We start from the raw sequence: 12,553 nt of genomic DNA, 5'->3' as shown, positions 1-12,553 counted from the left end.
TTAGACAAACTTCAGCCAAATGTGGCAGTAGGTCTGTTCTGTAGATCTGCTCTATGTTGTAGACCTGCTTTGTGCCAACACTGGAACACAAATTTAGACTGGTTTTTGCTTCACGTTTGGTCTTGCTCTTCTAATCAGCCGCACTGTGGGAGGGGGCTTGTGTTCGCTGTACGCAGGAAGGAGCGAGAGCATGAAAAGGCGAGGGGCGGCGTGCTGACGTGAGGCAGATGGACAGGTAGGATGTTTAGGAAGTTGAACCTGCCCTGTGATGCACGCTGGTACACGAGGGCACACGCTGTCGCAGACGAGCCGTGCATAGGGAGCGTGTGTGTTTGTGATGTGCCGTAGAGTCTCCGCGGGTTTCAAATGAGCGCACAGGCTGCACTGAGACGCCCCACACGCTCCTGCACCCGCTACAAGTTTATTACCAACAGCAGCGGCCGTAATGAAATATGATCACACTTGTTGAGTGTCAGACCTTGAGTGAGAGACAAGACCGAGTCCAAACGCGATCTACCCACACGACCTTGGCGATAGACTGGTAGATCGGGATCGACGTAACCCGGAAGTTGTAGACCACGCACCGACCAATCAGCGAAGAGCTGTGAAGTCAAACTCAAGCTCCTGTCTGGGTCCCTTTTGTGGTCCAGCACAACAGTAAACAAAGTGGTCCAGATGGATGTAGATGAAGACATACATTCAGTGTTGGCAACGATTCTCGAGATTGAGGATTTAAAGCCGAAATAAAGAGAATGTTTGGCTAATTTTATCAAGGGGAAAGACGTTATTGTCCTTCTTCCTACAGGATTTGGGAAAAGCTTAATATACAGTTAACCCTGTTAGCGGCGCATTACATATGTCACAACCAAATAACAGCGATTGGGTCGAGCGAACAAATCCTAATGCTGCGAGGTCAGAAAGTTTCTACGAAGTGAAACCGTCTGATGAATCAGGCTAGAATTGTAGTATCTCTTTCACACAACTACATCATTCTGTTAAGTTATAGGCTATTATGATTATTTCCGAACATATGTCCCTTTTGTTTAAGAGAGACGACAATAAATGCACTGACAGTATTTTGAATGTTAAAAAACTGGAACTGGAGTGGAAAGGGTTAACATTTCATATTTAACCCTAAACATGTGCTATTTCTACACATGTAGGTGCTGTAAAGTCACAGAAAATTCACTTTAGGTCATGAAAAAGTCATGAAAAAGTTTTGAAATGTTGTCAGTGAAAAAGAGGGGAAACTCTGTAAATACAACCTTGAGAGGGTAAATGAGAAGAGATACCACTCTCACTTGGTTCAAAGCTTTAAAAACTGCTTTAAGAACCCCCACCTGGGCAATCCCGCGTTGTGATGTTGGCAGTATGTAAAACTTCCCGGCTGCTTTGCTAAGTGGACGCAGTTTAGACATCAGCACTTTTTCCACACATTTGCTCTCGGGCCATTTCTCAACTTCATTTTTTTTTTCTCTCCCAGAGTCCCCTCATCTGCGTACACTGTCCCCGCCTGAAGGAGAGCGGCCCGGGGGAGCGCACTGTCCTATGAATAAGTCTATCAGCGCGCTCATCCATTAAACATGATGCCCTCCCACGCACGCAGGAGGAGCAGACCCCGGTGGAGAGGGGGATTGTGGGAGTGTGGAGTGAATAGGCTGTGATTAGCTGTAGCTGTGGTGATGCTGATAGGCCTCAAACTGATTCAGAGGCTTTCACAGATGGAGGAGAGAGGGATAGAGAGGAAAAGACAATGTGACAAGATGATGGCGATACGAGCAAATACAATGTTTATAAGAGCCAGTTTATGTATATTTGTACTTCAGGTAAACTCAGTATCATCATGTAGTGTGTAGTACAATGTAGAGACAAATACTGATATATCAATACTCACTGTAGTATCGAAAAGTATTCATTCTGAAGCAAAAAATATCTTTACATTTACTATATTTTTGGGGGTTAAAACTTTGTCATCTCCAAAAATACATTGATTAAAGTTTATTTTCACATATACAGTCGTGGATAAAATTGTTGGTACCCCTTTGGCAATGAAAGAAAAATCAACAATGGTCACTGAAATAACTTGAATCTGATAATAAATAAAAATTTACTGAAAATTGTCCAACAAAAATCAAACATTGCTTTTCACCTGTAGTTCAACAGAATTATTAGAAAAAAATAGTGAAACTGGCCTGGACAAAAATGATGGTTCCCTTAACTTTATATTTTGTTGCACAACCTTTTGATGCAAACAAACAATTTCACTGGTCAACTGGTATATTGACCCATTTCCTGTGAGCAAACTGTTCTTGTTGTCTCAGGTTTGAAGGGTTCCTTCTCCAGACAGCATGTTTCAGCTCCTTTCACAGATGTTCAGTAGAAATCGAGATCTGGACTCACAGAAGAACACTCCAGAACAGTCCAATGTTCTGTTCTTAGTCATTCTTTGGTGTGTTTAGCTGTGTGTTTTGGGTCATTATCCTGCTGGAAAACCCATGACCTACAGTTGAGACCAAGCTTTCTGACACTAGGCAACACATTTTGGTCCAAAATACCTTGATAGTTTAGAGATTTCGTTGTATCTTGCACAGATTCAAGACGCCCTGAGCCAGATGCAGCAAAACAGCCCCAGAACAAAACCAAGCCTCCTCCGTGCTTCACAGTAGGGACAGTGTTCTTTTCTTGGTCTGCTTCATTTTTGCATCTTCTTCTCTTTCTCTGGTCCATGTTCAGTGTTGTGCCCATCATATCTCCAAACAGCACAATGACACAATGACTTTTAAACAGGCAGACTGACTGAGGACAAGTTTGAAGACACATGTGATGCAGATTAGAGACACACCAAAATTTAAAATGTCCCTGTTGTCCAAGTATTTACAATCTTTGCTAGGGGTACCATCATTTTTGTCCAGGCTTGTTTCATTAGTTTGTTTTTTTGAATAATTCTTTTGAAAAACAATTCAAAAACAGTGGCTGATTTTCATTGGTTATTTTTCAGGATTAAAAAAAAAAATATATATTATTGCTTTTCTTAGTTTCAAGTTTTTTCAGTAAAAAAATGCTGATCTTTCTTTACCAGAGAGGTACCAACAATTTTATCCACGACTGTATATACATTTGAGATCAGTTTGAGCTGGGTTGGAGCAAAGATTCTTTATAGTAAAAGAAATTCATTGCAACTTACTACAAAACTCACTTGGATCAGTTTCAAGGCAACAGTGCAAGTTTGATCATGCTTAGAGTAAAATATGGTTAAAACTCCTAGAGTCAGTGAGAATTCTAATACTATCTGCTGTCAGTTGGTGAGACCCTGGTACAATATGATTAAACACCTCTGAGTAACACCAGTGTGCTGTGAGATGTGGTCTTCTAGATCATTGTTTGTCAAAGATTGGGTCGTGACCCTCAGACGGGTCGCAAAAATTTTTGTTTTAGGTTGCCTTGTCATGATCTGCATGTAGGTCTGCAATATACAGTTCTGCCTATATACCTGATATATATTTAATGTCCAAATAGACGACTTATGGATCCTTTTATTGCTGCTTCAATGACTGTTTTTCATTGTTTAAAACTTGAGTAATGAGTAATAAAATATCCTCATTAATGAGGAGGAACGAATAATGTCTATTGACTTTGGTCACAAAGGATTGTGACTTTTAAAATATGGGTCCCCACAAAAAAAACAAAACACTGGTCTAGACACATGCTCATGTTGTTTAAGGCTAACAGATGCCATCTTTCCATAATATTCTACGATTTTGATTTGACTAAAATTAATTGGTTATTTAAACTAAAGTGTCTGAAAACTCAAAGTCTGAAAAAAGGCTAGTAAAATGCACGTTTGTTTAAAATCTAATCCTTTTGATGTATTTGCAGGTTTTTACTAATGTCTGCTTCAAATAATAATGATAATCAGTTTTATATAGCACTTTTTTGGACACTCAAAGACGCTTTACAGAGCATCATTCACTCCATACCTGATGGTTGTAAGCTACTGTTGTAGCCACAGCTGCCCTGGGGCAGACTGATGGAAGCAAGGCTGCCAATCTGCACCATCGGCCCCTCTGACCACCGCCAACACTCATACACACACCACTTTCATACTAGGCAATGTGGGTGAAATGCCTTGCCTAAGGACACAACAACAGTTTTTACGACTGGCGTCCAATTGTGGCACCTGATTTTCCCAGCGTTCTAACATCCAAGTACTAACCAGGTCTGGCCTTGTTTAGCTTCTGAGATCTGATGGGATCAGGCTTTGACAAGCTGGTATGGCTTCAGTAAAAACCTTAAATGACTTCAGTCTGTTGATTTGAATGAATCCAGCATAAACTTCTTGGTGTAGTAGTTACCCTTTAAGTTTGGCAGATATAACAGAAGATAAATTAATTTGTGAGTGGAGGGACTAAGTGGGCGGGGCTAACAGTTCAGAAAAGATCTTCACTCTTGGGTCAAAAATCAGGTCTATGGGGCCTTTAGGCATGCAACTCATATTTCTTTTCATATTATGTTGTAGGTTAAACATACATTAATCCCTTAATATGGTGCAGTAACCCTTCCCAGTGCTCGGTGTAGAGCCGCTGCTCCTGCAGGTGAGGAGGAGTCACCTGAGGTTTCCTCTGGACCTTCTCTAGGAGGTCTTCATGCCTCATTATGAGAAGAACACATGTAAGATGCACAGAGCAGACTGAAGAATACCTGAAGAGACCCTCTTTAGAATTTGCTGCTGTATTTAATGCATAAATTTGCCTCATGTATTAGCATAAAAGCTAATGACTGCATCATTTACATTTTGGAGTTTAAAATTATGCTGGGGACACTAAAATATTAATGGGTTTCAGTTTCCTGTTATATGCAACATTTTGAGAACCTTTTCACATTCAAATGGATTACTTTGTATTTTAAATTATTAATCGCTTTGGCAATGGTCCTAATTTTTCATGATTCTGAAACCCATGGATAACAGGCCACTTGACATTTAATTTCTAATTATTTATTACTTGAAATGGGAGCTGTGGTACATTTACATTTTTAAAGGGCCCATATTACACAATATTCTAATGTTTCCTCATCACAAACAGACCTGGAGTTGTGTTTTGTTTCATTCACATGTTTAACACACAAACCCTGCACAATTAGACTGAGTTCTTCTCTCAAACAGAAAACATTATGATCCACCTTGTGATGTCATGTGGTAATACAGGAAGTGCTCCACTGTCCAACTTAACAGTGACCTAAAAAAAAGTAGCTGTTAATCTGAACATTACAGCTTCATGACATCACAAGATGGAAAGGAACATTTTTGAGCTTTTGACATGTAAACAGATTAATAAATCAGAATTACTCAAACACCTGTGAATGAAACAAAACACAACTCTGGGTATGTTTTTGAGGAGCTAAGAACATCCTAACATCAGATAAAGGTGCATTGTGCAACTTTTCAGGTGGAGGGTCCGTCACCTGCTTGTCTCCATGGAGATGTTATTGATTTGCAGAGGTTAGGACTTACAAGTTGTGACTCAAATCAGATTTGAGTCACTATTTTTAGGACTTGAGACTTGACTTGATAAAATGGACTAAGACTTGGGACTTGACTTTGACTTGAAGGTCAGTGACTTGGGACTTGACTCGGATTTTAGGACTGAGATTGAGAAGATTTGATGCCTCTGCTAAAAAAATATATGTTTTTAGAAAATACTTTTCTCTTTTCTGTTGATAAATGTGGTGCTGAATTTTACAGGAACAAACTGGAACATGACTCTACCACTTCTTTGTTTGTTACTTTGGATGAAACAGTATCGTCAAATGTACTACAGTCATGTACAGTACAATACAGTAAAACCGAGAGAACTACATGATTCTTCCATTTCAGTGCAGACTACATGACAAAATAACTGTTAAGCATTTTAAATCTGAATTCTTTCTATTCTTATTGTAATGATTCACACTAAGATTTTGTCAAAACATTTAAAAAGGAAATATGTGTATTTCTACAACTCTAATATAAATACTCATACATAAAAATATACCATGACTGACAAGTACAATTTAGCTTAAAATTCATATAAATTGCAAAAACCAAAGTTATATTTGGTTGGTATTTTGGTTTAAAAACTTGAAATGACTTGAAGCTCAAAGCAGATGAGTTGGACTTGACTTGGTCTTATGGGCCAGTGACTCCGGACTCGATTTGGACTTGACTTTATTTGACTTGGGACTTGACTTGGAGTTGAGGTCCAAGACTTGAGACTTACAAAACAATGACTGGGTCCCACCTCTGTTGTTTTGTCTAAAACAGGGGTGGGCAAATTTTTTGACTCGAGGGGCCCACATAGGGCACATAGGGTTCTAAAATTTGACTGAAGAGCCGGACAGGAGACAGGACATGACATGTTAAGAGCCCGGCTCCATTGCACTCGTATTTACGCTCATGTAGGATGTATTCTGCACTTCGCGCTGCAACTTTTGGACAAAAAAAGTGAAACAGGTCTACTCCACTGCACACCACAGACAAGCGTGAATCCTGAGTGCTTAGATTTCATTCAGAAACAGAGATCATGCCATGAGGTTATGTGCGTAAACACTTCTGCATGCAGTAAACCCAGACCCTTATAAGATTCTCCATACGTTATGATTTATAACACAGCGTCTTTAAGTCTTTTGACTTTGCTTTTAACCCATTCAAAATGGAAACAGTGCAGGCTTATGTCTTGAACACTTCTATCTCACTCATGGTCCGAATACGCTGCCCGAAAATGACTCCTGTCATTAGCTAGTCCGAAAGAATACTTTCCCATAAAGCACTGCGGCCAACATAATACGCTGCACCTCAATGTATATATAGTCATCTACTGGGAAACGCTGGAAATGCTGGAAAAATAAAACATCAGCAAGGTTTATTATTGTAATTTATTCAAGTTTGGTGGGCCAGATTAAAAGGTTTAAAGGGCCGCATATGGCCCCCGGGCTGTAGTTTGCCCACCCCTGGTCTAGAATGTTCCACAGTATGACATTAAACACATCTATTAATCATTATGGGTGTTTCTATTGCCAAAAATGACAATCATTCTCTCTGTGAATAGGGTTGCCTCTCCACAGATGAGACCTGTAATGTAGCGTGTACTTGTCTCCCTTGAGATAGATTTTAGGGCCTGTTTACAAGAGAACGCTTGCAGGTATAAATGAGAAAATATTTTATCAGTAGTACCTTTTGTTTAGATGGTGACAGCGTTTTTGGGACTTAAAAACGCAAAAATCTGAAACCACCGTCCAGAGTGGAAAAGTTTAATGCGCTTCGCCGTAATGTTTCCGTCTACACTGCCCAAGACGCAAAACTCTGGTCAGATTTGCTCACGTCGTGTACACGTTTACGTCACATACATCACCACCTAACGAATCCAATTCCACACACTTTTGCATCACCGTATCCACGCAGATTTCTTCCTGAAAATGCTCGTCAAAATCCAGAATAAAAAGACGCGAAGCCACTTTTGCATCTTCTGTTCAGACCGTCATCATATAAACGTAGCCTCAATCTCGACCGTCGAACACTCTAGACAAAGCAATAAAATCACCACGAAGACAAACAGGTGATGGACCCTGCACCAGAAAACTTACACGACGCACCTTTATAGCTCACAAGAGTCAATTTTGCGTAATACGGCACCACAAACGGCGACCGTTTATTTTGTCAGCGTACCCCTCTAAATCCCCCGTTTTTATTCTGCTGCCTTGTTAAATGAATGGGACACACTTTATATCCGCTCCTCTAAAGCCTTCAGAGCCGGAGCTGCTGTAGAATCATTATCCGTACAGTGCGTTAAATAACTGAGAGCGCTGTGACCTTGTCTGCGGCTCCTCACCACATCACCACACACTCCTCCTCTGGCCATATTTCTGTCACATTATGATAACTCCATATTTCCAGTGGCTTTACGAGCTCCTGAAATGCCCACACAGCACTTGGATGTTTTCAACGGGAGCCGAGGCTATAAGCTAAAAGGCTCCGTCTAAACTAAACTGTAATCATACCCTTTACTTCTACTTGACTTATACTGTTTAAAGAGGGAGGATTACACTTCTCTTGATACTTTGCAAATATGTTTTAAGTTCTGAAAACTCAAGAAAAACAACAAAATGGATTTAAAGAGCACGTTTTCGGGAGCTTGTGATCAGTCCGAGCATTCGTGGTCCTGTTTAGGAGTTTGAGCAACAAAAAGGTGAGAGTGACTGACTGAAAAAGTGTTAGCTTGTGACTGTGATGTTATTAGAAAAGAGGGTGATCAGATTTTCATAATCAAAAACTGGGACAGCCCTGGTTTGAGGCGGTTGGTAATAATACAATTGTGAATCGAGAGCGTCATTAAGGAAAACTCTTCTGCACTCTTATTCACGGTGATGTGTGAGTCAGTATAGTCATATTTTCTTTGTGTTTTGAGCATTTTTAAGCAGCTTTTCTGTATTTTATAAGGGTGGGTGTTTAGCACGTTCATTACAATTAATTAATTACAAAGAAAATAATGCATGAAAAAGATGAATGCATTTTATGGCAGTTTGTATGCAAAAAAACGCGGAACGTTTGTGAGTGCACCATGTCGCACCGGTCCTGCACCGGGTCAGGTACCTAATGGATACCCACAAATAGTTGCTCAAACAGGTGGGTTTTAATGTTCTGGAATTTTACGGGCAGGTATGGGGGGGTTTAGACCTGGTTTAGTTCCTAACCAGGTCTAAACCAGGTCTAAACCAGGACTAAACCAAGACTAAACCAGGACTAAACCAGGTCTAAACCAGGACTAAACCAAGACTAAACCAGGACTAAACCAGGTCTAAACCAGGACTAAACCAAGACTAAACCAAGACTAAACCAGGTCTAAACAGGTCTAAACCAGGACTAAACCAGGTCTAAACCAGGTCTAAACCAGGACTAAACCAAGACTAAACCAGGTCTAAACCAGGTCTAAACCAGGTCTAAAACCAGGACTAAACCAAGACTAAACCAAGACTAAACCAGGTCTAAACCAGGACTAAACCAAGACTAAACCAGGACTAAACCAGGACTAAACCAGGTCTAAACCAGGACTACACCAGGACTAAACCAGGACTACACCAGGACTAATCTTGGATTTGAGAGAGAGAGAACCCTGAGCCTGTGGAGCAGGGTGTCCCCAATTTGTGATTGGGCGGCAGCTGCACTTAGCTCTGTGGGGCATGGAGCTCTGCACTGGTCCTTCCGCCTGCTCTCACCTTCTATCCTATGCACACAAATATTTCTGAAAGCTTTCTTACTCTTTCTTGTGTTTGTTTGTTGAGAGACGCATAAAAAACAAAAAAAAAAAAAAAAACCCAAAGTACCTCCAGTTAGAATGCTTTTAATTTGTGTGATTTATCACGGGCACAGGTGGGTAACAGGTGGAATGTCAACAGGTCTGGGTGGGTGCAGATTTAACTTTGATATATTAACGGGTTAACGGGCGGGTGTGGTGCTGTACTGCGCAGGTGTGGGTCACGAAAAATGGACCCGTGCAGGACTCTGTCATGTCGTGGTACACCACTTATACTGATGCACACAGTTCCCACTACAAAAACAATGGAGCGTGAAAGAGCTCTGGGTGTGTTGAACAGTAAATTTCTATTAAAATCTCACAGAAGCTCCTCAACCTTGTGATACCATTTAAATGCAAAACTTGTGAGAGCGAGAACAGAACCAGGTCTGGTCCGAGTACAAACAAGAAGCTTCAGCCCAAACTCCAACTAATGACGGGCTTCAGGAAGAAAAATGAGTAAATGAGTAAGGCAAATATTGTTATATGATTAAGTGAGATTGATTAATTACAAAGCCTGTAATTAATTAGCTTATTTTTTTAATCAAGTCCCACCCCTAGTATTTTATCAAAACAAATTACAATTTATGTCTCTCTTTACTGTTGGCAGGGATGAAATCGGTCAAAAATAGGAAAACATGGGACATTTCTTGTATAAAACTTGGACATTTGTCCTGTGGTTTTGGATAAATCCACTGGGACAGGGGACACAGGCTCAAAAGTGGGACTGTCCCGGGTAAAAAGGGACGTCTGGTCACCCTATTTAAGAGGGACTTGTTTAAGTGCACAAATCAGTTCGCCTGTTGTAGTTCTAACTAAATCAGCTCTTTCTGGCCAAATTAAATTAAAATAAAGTTCTATTTCAAGTGTAACAAAGCCTCAAAGAGAGCATGCCTACAGTTAGCATCACACAGGGAAAATTAATGAGTGTTAAAAGCGAAAAAATGTCCAAAAGCTTTTTTTTTTAAATAATGTTTTGGCAAAAAAGCCTTAGTCAGATCTTGCTTTGGATCACAGTATGATAGGATCCAAAGCAAGGAAAATATCTGATGAAGGGTTTTTGGCTGAAACATTATTTAAAAAATAAATAAATTATAAAATCTTTTGGACATTGGCCATCTGAGTGTGCTATGCATTTTTTCACTTTTATCTGACTGTTCCTTGCATTTGCATCTCTACAAGAACTTTGGTTTGCCTTTTCTCTTTTCATTTGAAGTATTAATCTTTTACAGTCCCCCCTCCCTTTGCTTCCCATGCTAAGTCACTCCCCCTGCAGAGTTCTATCACAACACAATCAGCGTGCATCCTGCTAATGAAACTACTGCACATTGCATCAGGTTTGTGAAGTTGTAGTCAACAGTTTTGTATCATGTTTTTGTATATTTATGGAAAATTGCTGTGTGGGAGTGTGGGTGATGTCAGTTTGTGGGCGGAGTCTTGAACAGAATCCTACTGTTAACTGTAAGAAGGGGAATAGAGCATGAGTGAGATCTCTAGATTACTCAAACATGACATATGGTAGCCCCAAAATACCTCCTCTTTAAGTTTTGTTATTCATTGCAACTCATCACATCTTCTGCACTGGATTTAACATTTTCATAAGTGTATTGTGGTTTACACTGGTTTAAACTATTCCTAAATAAAAATAAAACACTCCAAGGTATGAGGAAAAGGTTGTTGTGTCTATGAGCAAGACACGTCACCCATTTTTGTTTTCTTTCCTTTTTTACAAATACTTTTTTAGATGCTACAATTTTGTCTCGATTTGCATTTAAAGACGGACTCTGTAACTTTTCTGGTGAGCCACCTGCTTGTCTCCATGGAGATGTTAACGCCAAGTTACAGGTCAGATCTGCGGAGAGGCGACCCCACTCAAGAATGCATGTTTCTCGAAGTATTACAATAGAAACTCCTGTAACTGAATCAGTGCTTTACAAAGACGTTTTATGCCATTCTGGGACATTTCAGGCAAAGCTATGACATCTCCATGGAGAACAAGCGGGTATTGTACCTGCAACCAGAAAAGTTAACACAGTTCATATGGAAGATAATTTGTTCCATCAGATTTAGAATTTTAAATACCACTGAATTTCTCACTTTGAATTTTTTAACTCTGAAAAAAGATGTTTGAATTATTTTTATTCAGAATTTTAGTTGCTGAAATTTGAAGTTTACTTGTGTGTACTATATTTAAAAAAAAAAAAAAATCACCACAGATATTTTCAAGCCCTCAAATTCAACAGTCAAATTTCAGAATGTAAAATTCGCAGTGAAAAATTACACAGCCAAGGCAGAAGCAATCGATCATGTGAGTGAGGAGGACAGAGGCTGTTTCCTATTGGCTGTTCTCATCTGTGGGCGGGGTTTACACTTAAGAAATCATTGAGATGAGGTTCCAATGAGGCTAATTCTGACCAATCAGATCGCTTCACTGCACCTCCTGTTTGTTTCCTGTTGGTTACTAAGTTAGATCGGATCACTTTGGATCGATTGCTTCTGCCTTGGCATCTTGGATCTTTACTGTGATTTTTTTTTCACTGCGAATTTTACATTCTGAACTTTGACTGTTGAATTTGAGGACTTGAAAATATCTGTGGTGAATTTTTTTATTTTGAATTTAAAACAGTACACACACGTAAACTTCAAATTTCAGCAATTAAAATTCAGAATAAAAATAAATCAAACATCTTTTTTCAGAGTTAAAAAATCCAAAGTGAGAAATTCAGTGGTATTTAAAATTCAAAATCTGATGAAACGAATTATCTTCCATAGTACACCTTTTATTTCCTTTTTTGTATTGTGTTGTTGAATTTAAAATGGAGCCTAAGCAGAGGATAAAGTTGGATTTTGTCTTCTCTTCTGCTCCGTGGAGACTGTGATTCACATGTAATGGAGTGTATTTTGGCCCATCCGTTTCCTCGTGGCACATTTATTATCTCCACTCCATCTCCACAGTGAATTCTGAGCAGAGCACGGATGACAGGAGAAAGAGCTGAGGAACATCTCAGAAGGGTCGCTGAAGTGTGGAGAGACAGAGCGGAGGGGGGAGAGGGGAGTCTGCGGTCAAAAACACAGGGCCGGTAACGGCATAAACGGGGCCCAGTGCAGGATCGTCTGTTTGGGGGCTACATCCACACATACAGGCTGTCCCAAAAATTTGTGCTAATAAATTTCATGTTGGAAGCTTTGAAACGGTGTGTGGACTTTTATTATTTCTGTTTTATCTGGCC

At 39.9% G+C, this 12,553-nt stretch overlaps 1 protein-coding gene across 1 annotated transcript in view; it reads right to left on the bottom strand.

Annotated features, from left to right (window-relative positions):
- LOC110156660 (thrombospondin type-1 domain-containing protein 7A-like) overlaps positions 1 to 12,553 on the bottom strand; it is a 594,009-nt gene that overhangs the window by 106,313 nt on the left and 475,143 nt on the right. The window lies entirely within an intron of this gene.

The sequence above is a fragment of the Boleophthalmus pectinirostris genome, unplaced genomic scaffold, assembly GCF_026225935.1.
Source record: "Boleophthalmus pectinirostris isolate CB_2022bp ecotype Guang Dong unplaced genomic scaffold, ASM2622593v1 HiC_scaffold_6, whole genome shotgun sequence".
Taxonomy (NCBI): Eukaryota; Metazoa; Chordata; class Actinopteri; order Gobiiformes; family Gobiidae; genus Boleophthalmus; species Boleophthalmus pectinirostris.
Note: the sequence above shows the minus strand (reverse complement) of the source record. Positions and strands in the feature narration are given on the sequence as shown.